The sequence below is a fragment of the Hyla sarda genome, unplaced genomic scaffold (assembly GCF_029499605.1).
Source record: "Hyla sarda isolate aHylSar1 unplaced genomic scaffold, aHylSar1.hap1 scaffold_2406, whole genome shotgun sequence".
NCBI classification, from domain to species: Eukaryota; Metazoa; Chordata; class Amphibia; order Anura; family Hylidae; genus Hyla; species Hyla sarda.
Window position 1 is genome coordinate 19,581 of NW_026609092.1, and position 21,915 is coordinate 41,495.

The following is a 21,915-nucleotide window of genomic DNA, read 5'->3' on the forward strand; positions in this document are numbered from 1 at the left end:
TGCGAGGCCCTTGCTAAATTCTGTGCACAGACTTTGAGATCTATACTTTAGACTGTATCTAAACCTGCTCCAACATGGACTGACATTCTGGCCTACTTTCAGCCGATGCGACTTGTCTGTCGCTGAACAGTCGCTTTTTATGTATTCAGCACCTATGTATAATGTTGTAAAAATGCTCTAGAAGCTAAAGTCGCAGAAATGTCACACATATTTGGCCTGCAACTTTCTGTGCGACAAATTCAGACAGGAAAAATCAGTATAAATCCTTAGAAAATTATCCCCCAGTGTCTCCATCTGCTGGCGGTATTGAATAAGCATTGCTGCACTGATGGGGTATGCATTAGACGAAAAAAAAGAAGAAAAAGAAGAATAATACGCCCAGAAAAGAGGCGAAAAGGAGAAAAACGTAAAAAAACGTGAAAAAAAAGTAAGAGGAAGAGAAGGGAAAAAAAGGTGGAAATGGGTTTAAAAGTGATTTCGGCGGAGAAATATATATATATATATATATATATATATATATATATATATATATATATATATATATACGCGCACACACACACATATATATAAACGTATTCTCCGTTGAGATATTGCAGCCGCTGCTGTGTCCAGGCCCAGGAGCCTTAGCACTGTGCTGTGATGTCACTCAATACCACTGACATCACTAGGTGTAAACAACATCTCTCCTTTGCTGTGTATGTGACTATGGAGCTGTTTGGTGATGTCGTCTATTATGGCCTTCATAGAAGCAACAGGAGATTGTTGCATCCATCTAGAACCCTCAGAACTACAGTGCTATGATGTCACTCACTTCCACAGGCCTTGCAGAGTGTAAACAACAACAACCCAGCTTTGTTGTGTATGTAACCATAGGGATTTGTGATGTCACCTAGAACCTTCACAGCAGCGACAGCTTTATGAGGAGCATCAGCACTGCTCTGCCTGAGCAGAACCATCACCGCCATAGGTTGTCAAATAACCCGGGTTTAACCCACACAGGTAAGTCCAATGGGGTGCAGGCATGTCCTCTATGCTTACAGCTTCCCGTGGGTGTTGGTTTGATACCGTTTGGGGACAGCCAAGGAGGCATCTGCAGGCAACAAAGGTAGGTGTGTGCTTGTGTGTGTGTTTCCTATGCAGATCCTAAGCCCAGTGTCACATGCAAGTAGGAGGAGTAAGAAGGGTTCCTGGCAAATCCGGGTTATGGATTGCATTTAAAAAGGCCCCGTGGGAGTGCAATGGGCCCCTGTCTTGCTGCTTAGCAATAATGGTATGGGTTTAGGTTCTGCTGTGTGTACTGGTGGTTGACTGCCCCCCAGCCCAGAGTGTGCATGGAAAATTGTCTGGCAGCCTCCCTGACAGCAAGCAGTGATAGTGCCCATGAAGGGCACCTTGTTGGGCCCGCCCCTTTCACGGTTATCGCTTCTCGGCCTTTTGGCTAAGATCAAGTGTAGTATCTGTTCTTATCAGTTTAATATCTGATACGTCCCCTATCTGGGGACCATATATTAAATGGATTTTTGAGAACGGGGGCCGATTTCGAAGCTTGCTTCCGTCGCCCTATGCATTGACCCGATATGGCAGTATCTTCGGGTACAGTGCACCACCCCCTTACAGGGTTAAAAAGAAAGATTCCTACTTTCATTGCTACCTGCTTGCTGGCTAGCCAGCTAGCCAGCCCTGTGGGCCTTGCTGCTGCTGCAGCCAAAAAACAAAAGGTGGTGCTGCTGCTGCTTCTTCTGCTTGTGTCTGGCCGCTGTTGGAGCGTCCAGGCACAGGACTTCTGCTGCTGCTGACTAAATGGCCTCCTTAATTGGATCATTTGAGTAGCCAGCACACCTGTGCAGGTAGGGCATGACATGATAGGCAGCTGCCTTGATAGCGGGTGGGTGCTGAATGTTCCTAATTGACAAAATAAGATTAATGCTTATGAAGAAATATAAAATCTCATCCCTTCCCCAATATCGCGCCACACCCCTACCCCTTAATTCCCTGGTTGAACTTGATGGACATATGTCTTTTTTCGACCGTACTAACTATGTAACTATGTAACATAACATGGGGGGGGGGGGGGGGGTCTCCTGGCTGTTCACACAGGTGTGTCATTGCTGTACATTGACCATGCATTGCTTCTGTGGTATTGCAAAGGCAAAGACAAATGCTTCCAGCCATCCATTGCACTAATGGATTGGTCATCAGCTGGCTGTCTATGTCCCGCATCAATATAGACCAAAGTACAGAGGGTTAGGCTATGCTATTGTGCACCTACCTGATGCATCAGAAGGTGCGAGGCCCTTGCTAAATTCTGTGCACAGACTTTGAGATCTATACTTTAGACTGTATCTAAACCTGCTCCAACATGGACTGACATTCTGGCCTACTTTCAGCCGATGCGACTTGTCTGTCGCTGAACAGTCGCTTTTTATGTATTCAGCACCTATGTATAATGTTGTAAAAATGCTCTAGAAGCTAAAGTCGCAGAAATGTCACACATATTTGGCCTGCAACTTTCTGTGCGACAAATTCAGACAGGAAAAATCAGTATAAATCCTTAGAAAATTATCCCCCAGTGTCTCCATCTGCTGGCGGTATTGAATAAGCATTGCTGCACTGATGGGGTATGCATTAGACGAAAAAAAAGAAGAAAAAGAAGAATAATACGCCCAGAAAAGAGGCGAAAAGGAGAAAAACGTAAAAAAACGTGAAAAAAAAGTAAGAGGAAGAGAAGGGAAAAAAAGGTGGAAATGGGTTTAAAAGTGATTTCGGCGGAGAAATATATATATATATATATATATATATATATATATATATATATACGCGCACACACACACATATATATATAAACGTATTCTCCGTTGAGATATTGCAGCCGCTGCTGTGTCCAGGCCCAGGAGCCTTAGCACTGTGCTGTGATGTCACTCAATACCACTGACATCACTAGGTGTAAACAACATCTCTCCTTTGCTGTGTATGTGACTATGGAGCTGTTTGGTGATGTCGTCTATTATGGCCTTCATAGAAGCAACAGGAGATTGTTGCATCCATCTAGAACCCTCAGAACTACAGTGCTATGATGTCACTCACTTCCACAGGCCTTGCAGAGTGTAAACAACAACAACCCAGCTTTGTTGTGTATGTAACCATAGGGATTTGTGATGTCACCTAGAACCTTCACAGCAGCGACAGCTTTATGAGGAGCATCAGCACTGCTCTGCCTGAGCAGAACCATCACCGCCATAGGTTGTCAAATAACCCGGGTTTAACCCACACAGGTAAGTCCAATGGGGTGCAGGCATGTCCTCTATGCTTACAGCTTCCCGTGGGTGTTGGTTTGATACCGTTTGGGGACAGCCAAGGAGGCATCTGCAGGCAACAAAGGTAGGTGTGTGCTTGTGTGTGTGTTTCCTATGCAGATCCTAAGCCCAGTGTCACATGCAAGTAGGAGGAGTAAGAAGGGTTCCTGGCAAATCCGGGTTATGGATTGCATTTAAAAAGGCCCCGTGGGAGTGCAATGGGCCCCTGTCTTGCTGCTTAGCAATAATGGTATGGGTTTAGGTTCTGCTGTGTGTACTGGTGGTTGACTGCCCCCCAGCCCAGAGTGTGCATGGAAAATTGTCTGGCAGCCTCCCTGACAGCAAGCAGTGATAGTGCCCATGAAGGGCACCTTGTTGGGCCCGCCCCTTTCACGGTTATCGCTTCTCGGCCTTTTGGCTAAGATCAAGTGTAGTATCTGTTCTTATCAGTTTAATATCTGATACGTCCCCTATCTGGGGACCATATATTAAATGGATTTTTGAGAACGGGGGCCGATTTCGAAGCTTGCTTCCGTCGCCCTATGCATTGACCCGATATGGCAGTATCTTCGGGTACAGTGCACCACCCCCTTACAGGGTTAAAAAGAAAGATTCCTACTTTCATTGCTACCTGCTTGCTGGCTAGCCAGCTAGCCAGCCCTGTGGGCCTTGCTGCTGCTGCAGCCAAAAAACAAAAGGTGGTGATGCTGCTGCTTCTGCTGCTTCTGCTTGTGTCTGGCCGCTGTTGGAGCGTCCAGGCACAGGACTTCTGCTGCTGCTGACTAAATGGCCTCCTTAATTGGATCATTTGAGTAGCCAGCACACCTGTGCAGGTAGGGCATGACATGATAGGCAGCTGCCTTGATAGCGGGTGGGTGCTGAATGTTCCTAATTGACAAAATAAGATTAATGCTTATGAAGAAATATAAAATCTCATCCCTTCCCCAATATCGCGCCACACCCCTACCCCTTAATTCCCTGGTTGAACTTGATGGACATATGTCTTTTTTCGACCGTACTAACTATGTAACTATGTAACATAACATGGGGGGGGGGGGGGGTCTCCTGGCTGTTCACACAGGTGTGTCATTGCTGTACATTGACCATGCATTGCTTCTGTGGTATTGCAAAGGCAAAGACAAATGCTTCCAGCCATCCATTGCACTAATGGATTGGTCATCAGCTGGCTGTCTATGTCCCGCATCAATATAGACCAAAGTACAGAGGGTTAGGCTATGCTATTGTGCACCTACCTGATGCATCAGAAGGTGCGAGGCCCTTGCTAAATTCTGTGCACAGACTTTGAGATCTATACTTTAGACTGTATCTAAACCTGCTCCAACATGGACTGACATTCTGGCCTACTTTCAGCCGATGCGACTTGTCTGTCGCTGAACAGTCGCTTTTTATGTATTCAGCACCTATGTATAATGTTGTAAAAATGCTCTAGAAGCTAAAGTCGCAGAAATGTCACACATATTTGGCCTGCAACTTTCTGTGCGACAAATTCAGACAGGAAAAATCAGTATAAATCCTTAGAAAATTATCCCCCAGTGTCTCCATCTGCTGGCGGTATTGAATAAGCATTGCTGCACTGATGGGGTATGCATTAGACGAAAAAAAAGAAGAAAAAGAAGAATAATACGCCCAGAAAAGAGGCGAAAAGGAGAAAAACGTAAAAAAACGTGAAAAAAAAGTAAGAGGAAGAGAAGGGAAAAAAAGGTGGAAATGGGTTTAAAAGTGATTTCGGCGGAGAAATATATATATATATATATATATATATATATATATATATATATATATACGCGCACACACACACATATATATAAACGTATTCTCCGTTGAGATATTGCAGCCGCTGCTGTGTCCAGGCCCAGGAGCCTTAGCACTGTGCTGTGATGTCACTCAATACCACTGACATCACTAGGTGTAAACAACATCTCTCCTTTGCTGTGTATGTGACTATGGAGCTGTTTGGTGATGTCGTCTATTATGGCCTTCATAGAAGCAACAGGAGATTGTTGCATCCATCTAGAACCCTCAGAACTACAGTGCTATGATGTCACTCACTTCCACAGGCCTTGCAGAGTGTAAACAACAACAACCCAGCTTTGTTGTGTATGTAACCATAGGGATTTGTGATGTCACCTAGAACCTTCACAGCAGCGACAGCTTTATGAGGAGCATCAGCACTGCTCTGCCTGAGCAGAACCATCACCGCCATAGGTTGTCAAATAACCCGGGTTTAACCCACACAGGTAAGTCCAATGGGGTGCAGGCATGTCCTCTATGCTTACAGCTTCCCGTGGGTGTTGGTTTGATACCGTTTGGGGACAGCCAAGGAGGCATCTGCAGGCAACAAAGGTAGGTGTGTGCTTGTGTGTGTGTTTCCTATGCAGATCCTAAGCCCAGTGTCACATGCAAGTAGGAGGAGTAAGAAGGGTTCCTGGCAAATCCGGGTTATGGATTGCATTTAAAAAGGCCCCGTGGGAGTGCAATGGGCCCCTGTCTTGCTGCTTAGCAATAATGGTATGGGTTTAGGTTCTGCTGTGTGTACTGGTGGTTGACTGCCCCCCAGCCCAGAGTGTGCATGGAAAATTGTCTGGCAGCCTCCCTGACAGCAAGCAGTGATAGTGCCCATGAAGGGCACCTTGTTGGGCCCGCCCCTTTCACGGTTATCGCTTCTCGGCCTTTTGGCTAAGATCAAGTGTAGTATCTGTTCTTATCAGTTTAATATCTGATACGTCCCCTATCTGGGGACCATATATTAAATGGATTTTTGAGAACGGGGGCCGATTTCGAAGCTTGCTTCCGTCGCCCTATGCATTGACCCGATATGGCAGTATCTTCGGGTACAGTGCACCACCCCCTTACAGGGTTAAAAAGAAAGATTCCTACTTTCATTGCTACCTGCTTGCTGGCTAGCCAGCTAGCCAGCCCTGTGGGCCTTGCTGCTGCTGCAGCCAAAAAACAAAAGGTGGTGCTGCTGCTGCTTCTGCTGCTTCTGCTTGTGTCTGGCCGCTGTTGGAGCGTCCAGGCACAGGACTTCTGCTGCTGCTGACTAAATGGCCTCCTTAATTGGATCATTTGAGTAGCCAGCACACCTGTGCAGGTAGGGCATGACATGATAGGCAGCTGCCTTGATAGCGGGTGGGTGCTGAATGTTCCTAATTGACAAAATAAGATTAATGCTTATGAAGAAATATAAAATCTCATCCCTTCCCCAATATCGCGCCACACCCCTACCCCTTAATTCCCTGGTTGAACTTGATGGACATATGTCTTTTTTCGACCGTACTAACTATGTAACTATGTAACATAACATGGGGGGGGGGGGGGGGGGGGTCTCCTGGCTGTTCACACAGGTGTGTCATTGCTGTACATTGACCATGCATTGCTTCTGTGGTATTGCAAAGGCAAAGACAAATGCTTCCAGCCATCCATTGCACTAATGGATTGGTCATCAGCTGGCTGTCTATGTCCCGCATCAATATAGACCAAAGTACAGAGGGTTAGGCTATGCTATTGTGCACCTACCTGATGCATCAGAAGGTGCGAGGCCCTTGCTAAATTCTGTGCACAGACTTTGAGATCTATACTTTAGACTGTATCTAAACCTGCTCCAACATGGACTGACATTCTGGCCTACTTTCAGCCGATGCGACTTGTCTGTCGCTGAACAGTCGCTTTTTATGTATTCAGCACCTATGTATAATGTTGTAAAAATGCTCTAGAAGCTAAAGTCGCAGAAATGTCACACATATTTGGCCTGCAACTTTCTGTGCGACAAATTCAGACAGGAAAAATCAGTATAAATCCTTAGAAAATTATCCCCCAGTGTCTCCATCTGCTGGCGGTATTGAATAAGCATTGCTGCACTGATGGGGTATGCATTAGACGAAAAAAAAGAAGAAAAAGAAGAATAATACGCCCAGAAAAGAGGCGAAAAGGAGAAAAACGTAAAAAAACGTGAAAAAAAAGTAAGAGGAAGAGAAGGGAAAAAAAGGTGGAAATGGGTTTAAAAGTGATTTCGGCGGAGAAATATATATATATATATATATATATATATATATATATATGTATATATATATATATACGCGCACACACACACATATATATATAAACGTATTCTCCGTTGAGATATTGCAGCCGCTGCTGTGTCCAGGCCCAGGAGCCTTAGCACTGTGCTGTGATGTCACTCAATACCACTGACATCACTAGGTGTAAACAACATCTCTCCTTTGCTGTGTATGTGACTATGGAGCTGTTTGGTGATGTCGTCTATTATGGCCTTCATAGAAGCAACAGGAGATTGTTGCATCCATCTAGAACCCTCAGAACTACAGTGCTATGATGTCACTCACTTCCACAGGCCTTGCAGAGTGTAAACAACAACAACCCAGCTTTGTTGTGTATGTAACCATAGGGATTTGTGATGTCACCTAGAACCTTCACAGCAGCGACAGCTTTATGAGGAGCATCAGCACTGCTCTGCCTGAGCAGAACCATCACCGCCATAGGTTGTCAAATAACCCGGGTTTAACCCACACAGGTAAGTCCAATGGGGTGCAGGCATGTCCTCTATGCTTACAGCTTCCCGTGGGTGTTGGTTTGATACCGTTTGGGGACAGCCAAGGAGGCATCTGCAGGCAACAAAGGTAGGTGTGTGCTTGTGTGTGTGTTTCCTATGCAGATCCTAAGCCCAGTGTCACATGCAAGTAGGAGGAGTAAGAAGGGTTCCTGGCAAATCCGGGTTATGGATTGCATTTAAAAAGGCCCCGTGGGAGTGCAATGGGCCCCTGTCTTGCTGCTTAGCAATAATGGTATGGGTTTAGGTTCTGCTGTGTGTACTGGTGGTTGACTGTCCCCCAGCCCAGAGTGTGCATGGAAAATTGTCTGGCAGCCTCCCTGACAGCAAGCAGTGATAGTGCCCATGAAGGGCACCTTGTTGGGCCCGCCCCTTTCACGGTTATCGCTTCTCGGCCTTTTGGCTAAGATCAAGTGTAGTATCTGTTCTTATCAGTTTAATATCTGATACGTCCCCTATCTGGGGACCATATATTAAATGGATTTTTGAGAACGGGGGCCGATTTCGAAGCTTGCTTCCGTCGCCCTATGCATTGACCCGATATGGCAGTATCTTCGGGTACAGTGCACCACCCCCTTACAGGGTTAAAAAGAAAGATTCCTACTTTCATTGCTACCTGCTTGCTGGCTAGCCAGCTAGCCAGCCCTGTGGGCCTTGCTGCTGCTGCAGCCAAAAAACAAAAGGTGGTGCTGCTGCTGCTTCTGCTGCTTCTGCTTCTGCTTGTGTCTGGCCGCTGTTGGAGCGTCCAGGCACAGGACTTCTGCTGCTGCTGACTAAATGGCCTCCTTAATTGGATCATTTGAGTAGCCAGCACACCTGTGCAGGTAGGGCATGACATGATAGGCAGCTGCCTTGATAGCGGGTGGGTGCTGAATGTTCCTAATTGACAAAATAAGATTAATGCTTATGAAGAAATATAAAATCTCATCCCTTCCCCAATATCGCGCCACACCCCTACCCCTTAATTCCCTGGTTGAACTTGATGGACATATGTCTTTTTTCGACCGTACTAACTATGTAACTATGTAACATAACATGGGGGGGGGGGGGTCTCCTGGCTGTTCACACAGGTGTGTCATTGCTGTACATTGACCATGCATTGCTTCTGTGGTATTGCAAAGGCAAAGACAAATGCTTCCAGCCATCCATTGCACTAATGGATTCGTCATCAGCTGGCTGTCTATGTCCCGCATCAATATAGACCAAAGTACAGAGGGTTAGGCTATGCTATTGTGCACCTACCTGATGCATCAGAAGGTGCGAGGCCCTTGCTAAATTCTGTGTACAGACTTTGAGATCTATACTTTAGACTGTATCTAAACCTGCTCCAACATGGACTGACATTCTGGCCTACTTTCAGCCGATGCGACTTGTCTGTCGCTGAACAGTCGCTTTTTATGTATTCAGCACCTATGTATAATGTTGTAAAAATGCTCTAGAAGCTAAAGTCGCAGAAATGTCACACATATTTGGCCTGCAACTTTCTGTGCGACAAATTCAGACAGGAAAAATCAGTATAAATCCTTAGAAAATTATCCCCCAGTGTCTCCATCTGCTGGCGGTATTGAATAAGCATTGCTGCACTGATGGGGTATGCATTAGACGAAAAAAAAGAAGAAAAAGAAGAATAATACGCCCAGAAAAGAGGCGAAAAGGAGAAAAACGTAAAAAAACGTGAAAAAAAAGTAAGAGGAAGAGAAGGGAAAAAAAGGTGGAAATGGGTTTAAAAGTGATTTCGGCGGAGAAATATATATATATATATATATATATATATATATATATATATATATACGCGCACACACACACATATATATAAACGTATTCTCCGTTGAGATATTGCAGCCGCTGCTGTGTCCAGGCCCAGGAGCCTTAGCACTGTGCTGTGATGTCACTCAATACCACTGACATCACTAGGTGTAAACAACATCTCTCCTTTGCTGTGTATGTGACTATGGAGCTGTTTGGTGATGTCGTCTATTATGGCCTTCATAGAAGCAACAGGAGATTGTTGCATCCATCTAGAACCCTCAGAACTACAGTGCTATGATGTCACTCACTTCCACAGGCCTTGCAGAGTGTAAACAACAACAACCCAGCTTTGTTGTGTATGTAACCATAGGGATTTGTGATGTCACCTAGAACCTTCACAGCAGCGACAGCTTTATGAGGAGCATCAGCACTGCTCTGCCTGAGCAGAACCATCACCGCCATAGGTTGTCAAATAACCCGGGTTTAACCCACACAGGTAAGTCCAATGGGGTGCAGGCATGTCCTCTATGCTTACAGCTTCCCGTGGGTGTTGGTTTGATACCGTTTGGGGACAGCCAAGGAGGCATCTGCAGGCAACAAAGGTAGGTGTGTGCTTGTGTGTGTGTTTCCTATGCAGATCCTAAGCCCAGTGTCACATGCAAGTAGGAGGAGTAAGAAGGGTTCCTGGCAAATCCGGGTTATGGATTGCATTTAAAAAGGCCCCGTGGGAGTGCAATGGGCCCCTGTCTTGCTGCTTAGCAATAATGGTATGGGTTTAGGTTCTGCTGTGTGTACTGGTGGTTGACTGCCCCCCAGCCCAGAGTGTGCATGGAAAATTGTCTGGCAGCCTCCCTGACAGCAAGCAGTGATAGTGCCCATGAAGGGCACCTTGTTGGGCCCGCCCCTTTCACGGTTATCGCTTCTCGGCCTTTTGGCTAAGATCAAGTGTAGTATCTGTTCTTATCAGTTTAATATCTGATACGTCCCCTATCTGGGGACCATATATTAAATGGATTTTTGAGAACGGGGGCCGATTTCGAAGCTTGCTTCCGTCGCCCTATGCATTGACCCGATATGGCAGTATCTTCGGGTACAGTGCACCACCCCCTTACAGGGTTAAAAAGAAAGATTCCTACTTTCATTGCTACCTGCTTGCTGGCTAGCCAGCTAGCCAGCCCTGTGGGCCTTGCTGCTGCTGCAGCCAAAAAACAAAAGGTGGTGATGCTGCTGCTTCTGCTGCTTCTGCTTGTGTCTGGCCGCTGTTGGAGCGTCCAGGCACAGGACTTCTGCTGCTGCTGACTAAATGGCCTCCTTAATTGGATCATTTGAGTAGCCAGCATACCTGTGCAGGTAGGGCATGACATGATAGGCAGCTGCCTTGATAGCGGGTGGGTGCTGAATGTTCCTAATTGACAAAATAAGATTAATGCTTATGAAGAAATATAAAATCTCATCCCTTCCCCAATATCGCGCCACACCCCTACCCCTTAATTCCCTGGTTGAACTTGATGGACATATGTCTTTTTTCGACCGTACTAACTATGTAACTATGTAACATAACATGGGGGGGGGGGGGGGGGGTCTCCTGGCTGTTCACACAGGTGTGTCATTGCTGTACATTGACCATGCATTGCTTCTGTGGTATTGCAAAGGCAAAGACAAATGCTTCCAGCCATCCATTGCACTAATGGATTGGTCATCAGCTGGCTGTCTATGTCCCGCATCAATATAGACCAAAGTACAGAGGGTTAGGCTATGCTATTGTGCACCTACCTGATGCATCAGAAGGTGCGAGGCCCTTGCTAAATTCTGTGCACAGACTTTGAGATCTATACTTTAGACTGTATCTAAACCTGCTCCAACATGGACTGACATTCTGGCCTACTTTCAGCCGATGCGACTTGTCTGTCGCTGAACAGTCGCTTTTTATGTATTCAGCACCTATGTATAATGTTGTAAAAATGCTCTAGAAGCTAAAGTCGCAGAAATGTCACACATATTTGGCCTGCAACTTTCTGTGCGACAAATTCAGACAGGAAAAATCAGTATAAATCCTTAGAAAATTATCCCCCAGTGTCTCCATCTGCTGGCGGTATTGAATAAGCATTGCTGCACTGATGGGGTATGCATTAGACGAAAAAAAAGAAGAAAAAGAAGAATAATACGCCCAGAAAAGAGGCGAAAAGGAGAAAAACGTAAAAAAACGTGAAAAAAAAGTAAGAGGAAGTGAAGGGAAAAAAAGGTGGAAATGGGTTTAAAAGTGATTTCGGCGGAGAAATATATATATATATATATATATATATATATATATATATATATACGCGCACACACACACATATATATAAACGTATTCTCCGTTGAGATATTGCAGCCGCTGCTGTGTCCAGGCCCAGGAGCCTTAGCACTGTGCTGTGATGTCACTCAATACCACTGACATCACTAGGTGTAAACAACATCTCTCCTTTGCTGTGTATGTGACTATGGAGCTGTTTGGTGATGTCGTCTATTATGGCCTTCATAGAAGCAACAGGAGATTGTTGCATCCATCTAGAACCCTCAGAACTACAGTGCTATGATGTCACTCACTTCCACAGGCCTTGCAGAGTGTAAACAACAACAACCCAGCTTTGTTGTGTATGTAACCATAGGGATTTGTGATGTCACCTAGAACCTTCACAGCAGCGACAGCTTTATGAGGAGCATCAGCACTGCTCTGCCTGAGCAGAACCATCACCGCCATAGGTTGTCAAATAACCCGGGTTTAACCCACACAGGTAAGTCCAATGGGGTGCAGGCATGTCCTCTATGCTTACAGCTTCCCGTGGGTGTTGGTTTGATACCGTTTGGGGACAGCCAAGGAGGCATCTGCAGGCAACAAAGGTAGGTGTGTGCTTGTGTGTGTGTTTCCTATGCAGATCCTAAGCCCAGTGTCACATGCAAGTAGGAGGAGTAAGAAGGGTTCCTGGCAAATCCGGGTTATGGATTGCATTTAAAAAGGCCCCGTGGGAGTGCAATGGGCCCCTGTCTTGCTGCTTAGCAATAATGGTATGGGTTTAGGTTCTGCTGTGTGTACTGGTGGTTGACTGCCCCCCAGCCCAGAGTGTGCATGGAAAATTGTCTGGCAGCCTCCCTGACAGCAAGCAGTGATAGTGCCCATGAAGGGCACCTTGTTGGGCCCGCCCCTTTCACGGTTATCGCTTCTCGGCCTTTTGGCTAAGATCAAGTGTAGTATCTGTTCTTATCAGTTTAATATCTGATACGTCCCCTATCTGGGGACCATATATTAAATGGATTTTTGAGAACGGGGGCCGATTTCGAAGCTTGCTTCCGTCGCCCTATGCATTGACCCGATATGGCAGTATCTTCGGGTACAGTGCACCACCCCATTACAGGGTTAAAAAGAAAGATTCCTACTTTCATTGCTACCTGCTTGCTGGCTAGCCAGCTAGCCAGCCCTGTGGGCCTTGCTGCTGCTGCAGCCAAAAAACAAAAGGTGGTGCTGCTGCTGCTTCTGCTGCTTCTGCTTCTGCTTGTGTCTGGCCGCTGTTGGAGCGTCCAGGCACAGGACTTCTGCTGCTGCTGACTAAATGGCCTCCTTAATTGGATCATTTGAGTAGCCAGCACACCTGTGCAGGTAGGGCATGACATGATAGGCAGCTGCCTTGATAGCGGGTGGGTGCTGAATGTTCCTAATTGACAAAATAAGATTAATGCTTATGAAGAAATATAAAATCTCATCCCTTCCCCAATATCGCGCCACACCCCTACCCCTTAATTCCCTGGTTGAACTTGATGGACATATGTCTTTTTTCGACCGTACTAACTATGTAACTATGTAACATAACATGGGGGGGGGGGGTCTCCTGGCTGTTCACACAGGTGTGTCATTGCTGTACATTGACCATGCATTGCTTCTGTGGTATTGCAAAGGCAAAGACAAATGCTTCCAGCCATCCATTGCACTAATGGATTGGTCATCAGCTGGCTGTCTATGTCCCGCATCAATATAGACCAAAGTACAGAGGGTTAGGCTATGCTATTGTGCACCTACCTGATGCATCAGAAGGTGCGAGGCCCTTGCTAAATTCTGTGCACAGACTTTGAGATCTATACTTTAGACTGTATCTAAACCTGCTCCAACATGGACTGACATTCTGGCCTACTTTCAGCCGATGCGACTTGTCTGTCGCTGAACAGTCGCTTTTTATGTATTCAGCACCTATGTATAATGTTGTAAAAATGCTCTAGAAGCTAAAGTCGCAGAAATGTCACACATATTTGGCCTGCAACTTTCTGTGCGACAAATTCAGACAGGAAAAATCAGTATAAATCCTTAGAAAATTATCCCCCAGTGTCTCCATCTGCTGGCGGTATTGAATAAGCATTGCTGCACTGATGGGGTATGCATTAGACGAAAAAAAAGAAGAAAAAGAAGAATAATACGCCCAGAAAAGAGGCGAAAAGGAGAAAAACGTAAAAAAACGTGAAAAAAAAGTAAGAGGAAGAGAAGGGAAAAAAAGGTGGAAATGGGTTTAAAAGTGATTTCGGCGGAGATATATATATATATATATATATATATATATATATATATATATATATATATATACGCGCACACACACACATATATATAAACGTATTCTCCGTTGAGATATTGCAGCCGCTGCTGTGTCCAGGCCCAGGAGCCTTAGCACTGTGCTGTGATGTCACTCAATACCACTGACATCACTAGGTGTAAACAACATCTCTCCTTTGCTGTGTATGTGACTATGGAGCTGTTTGGTGATGTCGTCTATTATGGCCTTCATAGAAGCAACAGGAGATTGTTGCATCCATCTAGAACCCTCAGAACTACAGTGCTATGATGTCACTCACTTCCACAGGCCTTGCAGAGTGTAAACAACAACAACCCAGCTTTGTTGTGTATGTAACCATAGGGATTTGTGATGTCACCTAGAACCTTCACAGCAGCGACAGCTTTATGAGGAGCATCAGCACTGCTCTGCCTGAGCAGAACCATCACCGCCATAGGTTGTCAAATAACCCGGGTTTAACCCACACAGGTAAGTCCAATGGGGTGCAGGCATGTCCTCTATGCTTACAGCTTCCCGTGGGTGTTGGTTTGATACCGTTTGGGGACAGCCAAGGAGGCATCTGCAGGCAACAAAGGTAGGTGTGTGCTTGTGTGTGTGTTTCCTATGCAGATCCTAAGCCCAGTGTCACATGCAAGTAGGAGGAGTAAGAAGGGTTCCTGGCAAATCCGGGTTATGGATTGCATTTAAAAAGGCCCCGTGGGAGTGCAATGGGCCCCTGTCTTGCTGCTTAGCAATAATGGTATGGGTTTAGGTTCTGCTGTGTGTACTGGTGGTTGACTGCCCCCCAGCCCAGAGTGTGCATGGAAAATTGTCTGGCAGCCTCCCTGACAGCAAGCAGTGATAGTGCCCATGAAGGGCACCTTGTTGGGCCCGCCCCTTTCACGGTTATCGCTTCTCGGCCTTTTGGCTAAGATCAAGTGTAGTATCTGTTCTTATCAGTTTAATATCTGATACGTCCCCTATCTGGGGACCATATATTAAATGGATTTTTGAGAACGGGGGCCGATTTCGAAGCTTGCTTCCGTCGCCCTATGCATTGACCCGATATGGCAGTATCTTCGGGTACAGTGCACCACCCCCTTACAGGGTTAAAAAGAAAGATTCCTACTTTCATTGCTACCTGCTTGCTGGCTAGCCAGCTAGCCAGCCCTGTGGGCCTTGCTGCTGCTGCAGCCAAAAAACAAAAGGTGGTGCTGCTGCTGCTTCTGCTGCTTCTGCTTCTGCTTGTGTCTGGCCGCTGTTGGAGCGTCCAGGCACAGGACTTCTGCTGCTGCTGACTAAATGGCCTCCTTAATTGGATCATTTGAGTAGCCAGCACACCTGTGCAGGTAGGGCATGACATGATAGGCAGCTGCCTTGATAGCGGGTGGGTGCTGAATGTTCCTAATTGACAAAATAAGATTAATGCTTATGAAGAAATATAAAATCTCATCCCTTCCCCAATATCGCGCCACACCCCTACCCCTTAATTCCCTGGTTGAACTTGATGGACATATGTCTTTTTTCGACCGTACTAACTATGTAACTATGTAACATAACATGGGGGGGGGGGGGGGTCTCCTGGCTGTTCACACAGGTGTGTCATTGCTGTACATTGACCATGCATTGCTTCTGTGGTATTGCAAAGGCAAAGACAAATGCTTCCAGCCATCCATTGCACTAATGGATTGGTCATCAGCTGGCTGTCTATGTCCCGCATCAATATAGACCAAAGTACAGAGGGTTAGGCTATGCTATTGTGCACCTACCTGATGCATCAGAAGGTGCGAGGCCCTTGCTAAATTCTGTGCACAGACTTTGAGATCTATACTTTAGACTGTATCTAAACCTGCTCCAACATGGACTGACATTCTGGCCTACTTTCAGCCGATGCGACTTGTCTGTCGCTGAACAGTCGCTTTTTATGTATTCAGCACCTATGTATAATGTTGTAAAAATGCTCTAGAAGCTAAAGTCGCAGAAATGTCACACATATTTGGCCTGCAACTTTCTGTGCGACAAATTCAGACAGGAAAAATCAGTATAAATCCTTAGAAAATTATCCCCCAGTGTCTCCATCTGCTGGCGGTATTGAATAAGCATTGCTGCACTGATGGGGTATGCATTAGACGAAAAAAAAGAAGAAAAAGAAGAATAATACGCCCAGAAAAGAGGCGAAAAGGAGAAAAACGTAAAAAAACGTGAAAAAAAAATAAGAGGAAGAGAAGGGAAAAAAAGGTGGAAATGGGTTTAAAAGTGATTTCGGCGGAGAAATATATATATATATATATATATATATATATATATATATATACATATATATATATATATACGCGCACACACACACATATATATAAACGTATTCTCCGTTGAGATATTGCAGCCGCTGCTGTGTCCAGGCCCAGGAGCCTTAGCACTGTGCTGTGATGTCACTCAATACCACTGACATCACTAGGTGTAAACAACATCTCTCCTTTGCTGTGTATGTGACTATGGAGCTGTTTGGTGATGTCGTCTATTATGGCCTTCATAGAAGCAACAGGAGATTGTTGCATCCATCTAGAACCCTCAGAACTACAGTGCTATGATGTCACTCACTTCCACAGGCCTTGCAGAGTGTAAACAACAACAACCCAGCTTTGTTGTGTATGTAACCATAGGGATTTGTGATGTCACCTAGAACCTTCACAGCAGCGACAGCTTTATGAGGAGCATCAGCACTGCTCTGCCTGAGCAGAACCATCACCGCCATAGGTTGTCAAATAACCCGGGTTTAACCCACACAGGTAAGTCCAATGGGGTGCAGGCATGTCCTCTATGCTTACAGCTTCCCGTGGGTGTTGGTTTGATACCGTTTGGGGACAGCCAAGGAGGCATCTGCAGGCAACAAAGGTAGGTGTGTGCTTGTGTGTGTGTTTCCTATGCAGATCCTAAGCCCAGTGTCACATGCAAGTAGGAGGAGTAAGAAGGGTTCCTGGCAAATCCGGGTTATGGATTGCATTTAAAAAGGCCCCGTGGGAGTGCAATGGGCCCCTGTCTTGCTGCTTAGCAATAATGGTATGGGTTTAGGTTCTGCTGTGTGTACTGGTGGTTGACTGCCCCCCAGCCCAGAGTGTGCATGGAAAATTGTCTGGCAGCCTCCCTGACAGCAAGCAGTGATAGTGCCCATGAAGGGCACCTTGTTGGGCCCGCCCCTTTCACGGTTATCGCTTCTCGGCCTTTTGGCTAAGATCAAGTGTAGTATCTGTTCTTATCAGTTTAATATCTGATACGTCCCCTATCTGGGGACCATATATTAAATGGATTTTTGAGAACGGGGGCCGATTTCGAAGCTTGCTTCCGTCGCCCTATGCATTGACCCGATATGGCAGTATCTTCGGGTACAGTGCACCACCCCCTTACAGGGTTAAAAAGAAAGATTCCTACTTTCATTGCTACCTGCTTGCTGGCTAGCCAGCTAGCCAGCCCTGTGGGCCTTGCTGCTGCTGCAGCCAAAAAACAAAAGGTGGTGCTGCTGCTGCTTCTGCTGCTTCTGCTTCTGCTTGTGTCTGGCCGCTGTTGGAGCGTCCAGGCACAGGACTTCTGCTGCTGCTGACTAAATGGCCTCCTTAATTGGATCATTTGAGTAGCCAGCACACCTGTGCAGGTAGGGCATGACATGATAGGCAGCTGCCTTGATAGCGGGTGGGTGCTGAATGTTCCTAATTGACAAAATAAGATTAATGCTTATGAAGAAATATAAAATCTCATCCCTTCCCCAATATCGCGCCACACCCCTACCCCTTAATTCCCTGGTTGAACTTGATGGACATATGTCTTTTTTCGACCGTACTAACTATGTAACTATGTAACATAACATGGGGGGGGGGGGGGGGGGGTCTCCTGGCTGTTCACACAGGTGTGTCATTGCTGTACATTGACCATGCATTGCTTCTGTGGTATTGCAAAGGCAAAGACAAATGCTTCCAGCCATCCATTGCACTAATGGATTGGTCATCAGCTGGCTGTCTATGTCCCGCATCAATATAGACCAAAGTACAGAGGGTTAGGCTATGCTATTGTGCACCTACCTGATGCATCAGAAGGTGCGAGGCCCTTGCTAAATTCTGTGCACAGACTTTGAGATCTATACTTTAGACTGTATCTAAACCTGCTCCAACATGGACTGACATTCTGGCCTACTTTCAGCCGATGCGACTTGTCTGTCGCTGAACAGTCGCTTTTTATGTATTCAGCACCTATGTATAATGTTGTAAAAATGCTCTAGAAGCTAAAGTCGCAGAAATGTCACACATATTTGGCCTGCAACTTTCTGTGCGACAAATTCAGACAGGAAAAATCAGTATAAATCCTTAGAAAATTATCCCCCAGTGTCTCCATCTGCTGGCGGTATTGAATAAGCATTGCTGCACTGATGGGGTATGCATTAGACGAAAAAAAAGAAGAAAAAGAAGAATAATACGCCCAGAAAAGAGGCGAAAAGGAGAAAAACGTAAAAAAACGTGAAAAAAAAGTAAGAGGAAGAGAAGGGAAAAAAAGGTGGAAATGGGTTTAAAAGTGATTTCGGCGGAGAATATATATATATATATATATATATATATATATATATATATATATATATATACATATATATATATATATATATACGCGCACACACACACATATATATAAACGTATTCTCCGTTGAGATATTGCAGCCGCTGCTGTGTCCAGGCCCAGGAGCCTTAGCACTGTGCTGTGATGTCACTCAATACCACTGACATCACTAGGTGTAAACAACATCTCTCCTTTGCTGTGTATGTGACTATGGAGCTGTTTGGTGATGTCGTCTATTATGGCCTTCATAGAAGCAACAGGAGATTGTTGCATCCATCTAGAACCCTCAGAACTACAGTGCTATGATGTCACTCACTTCCACAGGCCTTGCAGAGTGTAAACAACAACAACCCAGCTTTGTTGTGTATGTAACCATAGGGATTTGTGATGTCACCTAGAACCTTCACAGCAGCGACAGCTTTATGAGGAGCATCAGCACTGCTCTGCCTGAGCAGAACCATCACCGCCATAGGTTGTCAAATAACCCGGGTTTAACCCACACAGGTAAGTCCAATGGGGTGCAGGCATGTCCTCTATGCTTACAGCTTCCCGTGGGTGTTGGTTTGATACCGTTTGGGGACAGCCAAGGAGGCATCTGCAGGCAACAAAGGTAGGTGTGTGCTTGTGTGTGTGTTTCCTATGCAGATCCTAAGCCCAGTGTCACATGCAAGTAGGAGGAGTAAGAAGGGTTCCTGGCAAATCCGGGTTATGGATTGCATTTAAAAAGGCCCCGTGGGAGTGCAATGGGCCCCTGTCTTGCTGCTTAGCAATAATGGTATGGGTTTAGGTTCTGCTGTGTGTACTGGTGGTTGACTGCCCCCCAGCCCAGAGTGTGCATGGAAAATTGTCTGGCAGCCTCCCTGACAGCAAGCAGTGATAGTGCCCATGAAGGGCACCTTGTTGGGCCCGCCCCTTTCACGGTTATCGCTTCTCGGCCTTTTGGCTAAGATCAAGTGTAGTATCTGTTCTTATCAGTTTAATATCTGATACGTCCCCTATCTGGGGACCATATATTAAATGGATTTTTGAGAACGGGGGCCGATTTCGAAGCTTGCTTCCGTCGCCCTATGCATTGACCCGATATGGCAGTATCTTCGGGTACAGTGCACCACCCCCTTACAGGGTTAAAAAGAAAGATTCCTACTTTCATTGCTACCTGCTTGCTGGCTAGCCAGCTAGCCAGCCCTGTGGGCCTTGCTGCTGCTGCAGCCAAAAAACAAAAGGTGGTGCTGCTGCTGCTTCTGCTGCTTCTGCTTCTGCTTGTGTCTGGCCGCTGTTGGAGCGTCCAGGCACAGGACTTCTGCTGCTGCTGACTAAATGGCCTCCTTAATTGGATCATTTGAGTAGCCAGCACACCTGTGCAGGTAGGGCATGACATGATAGGCAGCTGCCTTGATAGCGGGTGGGTGCTGAATGTTCCTAATTGACAAAATAAGATTAATGCTTATGAAGAAATATAAAATCTCATCCCTTCCCCAATATCGCGCCACACCCCTACCCCTTAATTCCCTGGTTGAACTTGATGGACATATGTCTTTTTTCGACCGTACTAACTATGTAACTATGTAACATAACATGGGGGGGGGGGGGGGTCTCCTGGCTGTTCACACAGGTGTGTCATTGCTGTACATTGACCATGCATTGCTTCTGTGGTATTGCAAAGGCAAAGACAAATGCTTCCAGCCATCCATTGCACTAATGGATTGGTCATCAGCTGGCTGTCTATGTCCCGCATCAATATAGACCAAAGTACAGAGGGTTAGGCTATGCTATTGTGCACCTACCTGATGCATCAGAAGGTGCGAGGCCCTTGCTAAATTCTGTGCACAGACTTTGAGATCTATACTTTAGACTGTATCTAAACCTGCTCCAACATGGACTGACATTCTGGCCTACTTTCAGCCGATGCGACTTGTCTGTCGCTGAACAGTCGCTTTTTATGTATTCAGCACCTATGTATAATGTTGTAAAAATGCTCTAGAAGCTAAAGTCGCAGAAATGTCACACATATTTGGCCTGCAACTTTCTGTGCGACAAATTCAGACAGGAAAAATCAGTATAAATCCTTAGAAAATTATCCCCCAGTGTCTCCATCTGCTGGCGGTATTGAATAAGCATTGCTGCACTGATGGGGTATGCATTAGACGAAAAAAAAGAAGAAAAAGAAGAATAATACGCCCAGAAAAGAGGCGAAAAGGAGAAAAACGTAAAAAAACGTGAAAAAAAAGTAAGAGGAAGAGAAGGGAAAAAAAGGTGGAAATGGGTTTAAAAGTGATTTCGGCGGAGAAATATATATATATATATATATATATATATATATATATATATATATACGCGCACACACACACATATATATAAACGTATTCTCCGTTGAGATATTGCAGCCGCTGCTGTGTCCAGGCCCAGGAGCCTTAGCACTGTGCTGTGATGTCACTCAATACCACTGACATCACTAGGTGTAAACAACATCTCTCCTTTGCTGTGTATGTGACTATGGAGCTGTTTGGTGATGTCGTCTATTATGGCCTTCATAGAAGCAACAGGAGATTGTTGCATCCATCTAGAACCCTCAGAACTACAGTGCTATGATGTCACTCACTTCCACAGGCCTTGCAGAGTGTAAACAACAACAACCCAGCTTTGTTGTGTATGTAACCATAGGGATTTGTGATGTCACCTAGAACCTTCACAGCAGCGACAGCTTTATGAGGAGCATCAGCACTGCTCTGCCTGAGCAGAACCATCACCGCCATAGGTTGTCAAATAACCCGGGTTTAACCCACACAGGTAAGTCCAATGGGGTGCAGGCATGTCCTCTATGCTTACAGCTTCCCGTGGGTGTTGGTTTGATACCGTTTGGGGACAGCCAAGGAGGCATCTGCAGGCAACAAAGGTAGGTGTGTGCTTGTGTGTGTGTTTCCTATGCAGATCCTAAGCCCAGTGTCACATGCAAGTAGGAGGAGTAAGAAGGGTTCCTGGCAAATCCGGGTTATGGATTGCATTTAAAAAGGCCCCGTGGGAGTGCAATGGGCCCCTGTCTTGCTGCTTAGCAATAATGGTATGGGTTTAGGTTCTGCTGTGTGTACTGGTGGTTGACTGCCCCCCAGCCCAGAGTGTG

The 21,915-nt window shown here is 45.8% G+C and overlaps 9 non-coding genes across 9 annotated transcripts; all 9 read left to right on the forward strand.

Moving 5' to 3' along the window:
- The first annotated feature begins 1,418 nt into the window (after window positions 1-1,418).
- Window positions 1,419-1,609, forward strand: LOC130322957 (U2 spliceosomal RNA). The gene has a single exon (XR_008868358.1). It is a non-coding gene; the product is annotated as a U2 spliceosomal RNA (small nuclear RNA).
- Window positions 1,610-3,691: 2,082 nt separating this feature from the next.
- LOC130322958 (U2 spliceosomal RNA) lies at window positions 3,692-3,882 on the forward strand. The gene has a single exon (XR_008868359.1). It is a non-coding gene; the product is annotated as a U2 spliceosomal RNA (small nuclear RNA).
- Window positions 3,883-5,970: 2,088 nt separating this feature from the next.
- LOC130322959 (U2 spliceosomal RNA) lies at window positions 5,971-6,161 on the forward strand. Its single transcript, XR_008868360.1, has one exon. It is a non-coding gene; the product is annotated as a U2 spliceosomal RNA (small nuclear RNA).
- A 2,103-nt stretch (window positions 6,162-8,264) lies between these two features.
- On the forward strand, window positions 8,265-8,455 carry LOC130322960 (U2 spliceosomal RNA). The gene has a single exon (XR_008868361.1). It is a non-coding gene; the product is annotated as a U2 spliceosomal RNA (small nuclear RNA).
- A 2,090-nt stretch (window positions 8,456-10,545) lies between these two features.
- Window positions 10,546-10,736, forward strand: LOC130322962 (U2 spliceosomal RNA). The gene has a single exon (XR_008868362.1). It is a non-coding gene; the product is annotated as a U2 spliceosomal RNA (small nuclear RNA).
- Window positions 10,737-12,823: 2,087 nt separating this feature from the next.
- On the forward strand, window positions 12,824-13,014 carry LOC130322963 (U2 spliceosomal RNA). The gene has a single exon (XR_008868363.1). It is a non-coding gene; the product is annotated as a U2 spliceosomal RNA (small nuclear RNA).
- A 2,095-nt stretch (window positions 13,015-15,109) lies between these two features.
- On the forward strand, window positions 15,110-15,300 carry LOC130322964 (U2 spliceosomal RNA). Its single transcript, XR_008868364.1, has one exon. It is a non-coding gene; the product is annotated as a U2 spliceosomal RNA (small nuclear RNA).
- A 2,106-nt stretch (window positions 15,301-17,406) lies between these two features.
- LOC130322965 (U2 spliceosomal RNA) lies at window positions 17,407-17,597 on the forward strand. The gene has a single exon (XR_008868365.1). It is a non-coding gene; the product is annotated as a U2 spliceosomal RNA (small nuclear RNA).
- Window positions 17,598-19,720: 2,123 nt separating this feature from the next.
- Window positions 19,721-19,911, forward strand: LOC130322967 (U2 spliceosomal RNA). Its single transcript, XR_008868367.1, has one exon. It is a non-coding gene; the product is annotated as a U2 spliceosomal RNA (small nuclear RNA).
- Window positions 19,912-21,915: the final 2,004 nt, after the last annotated feature.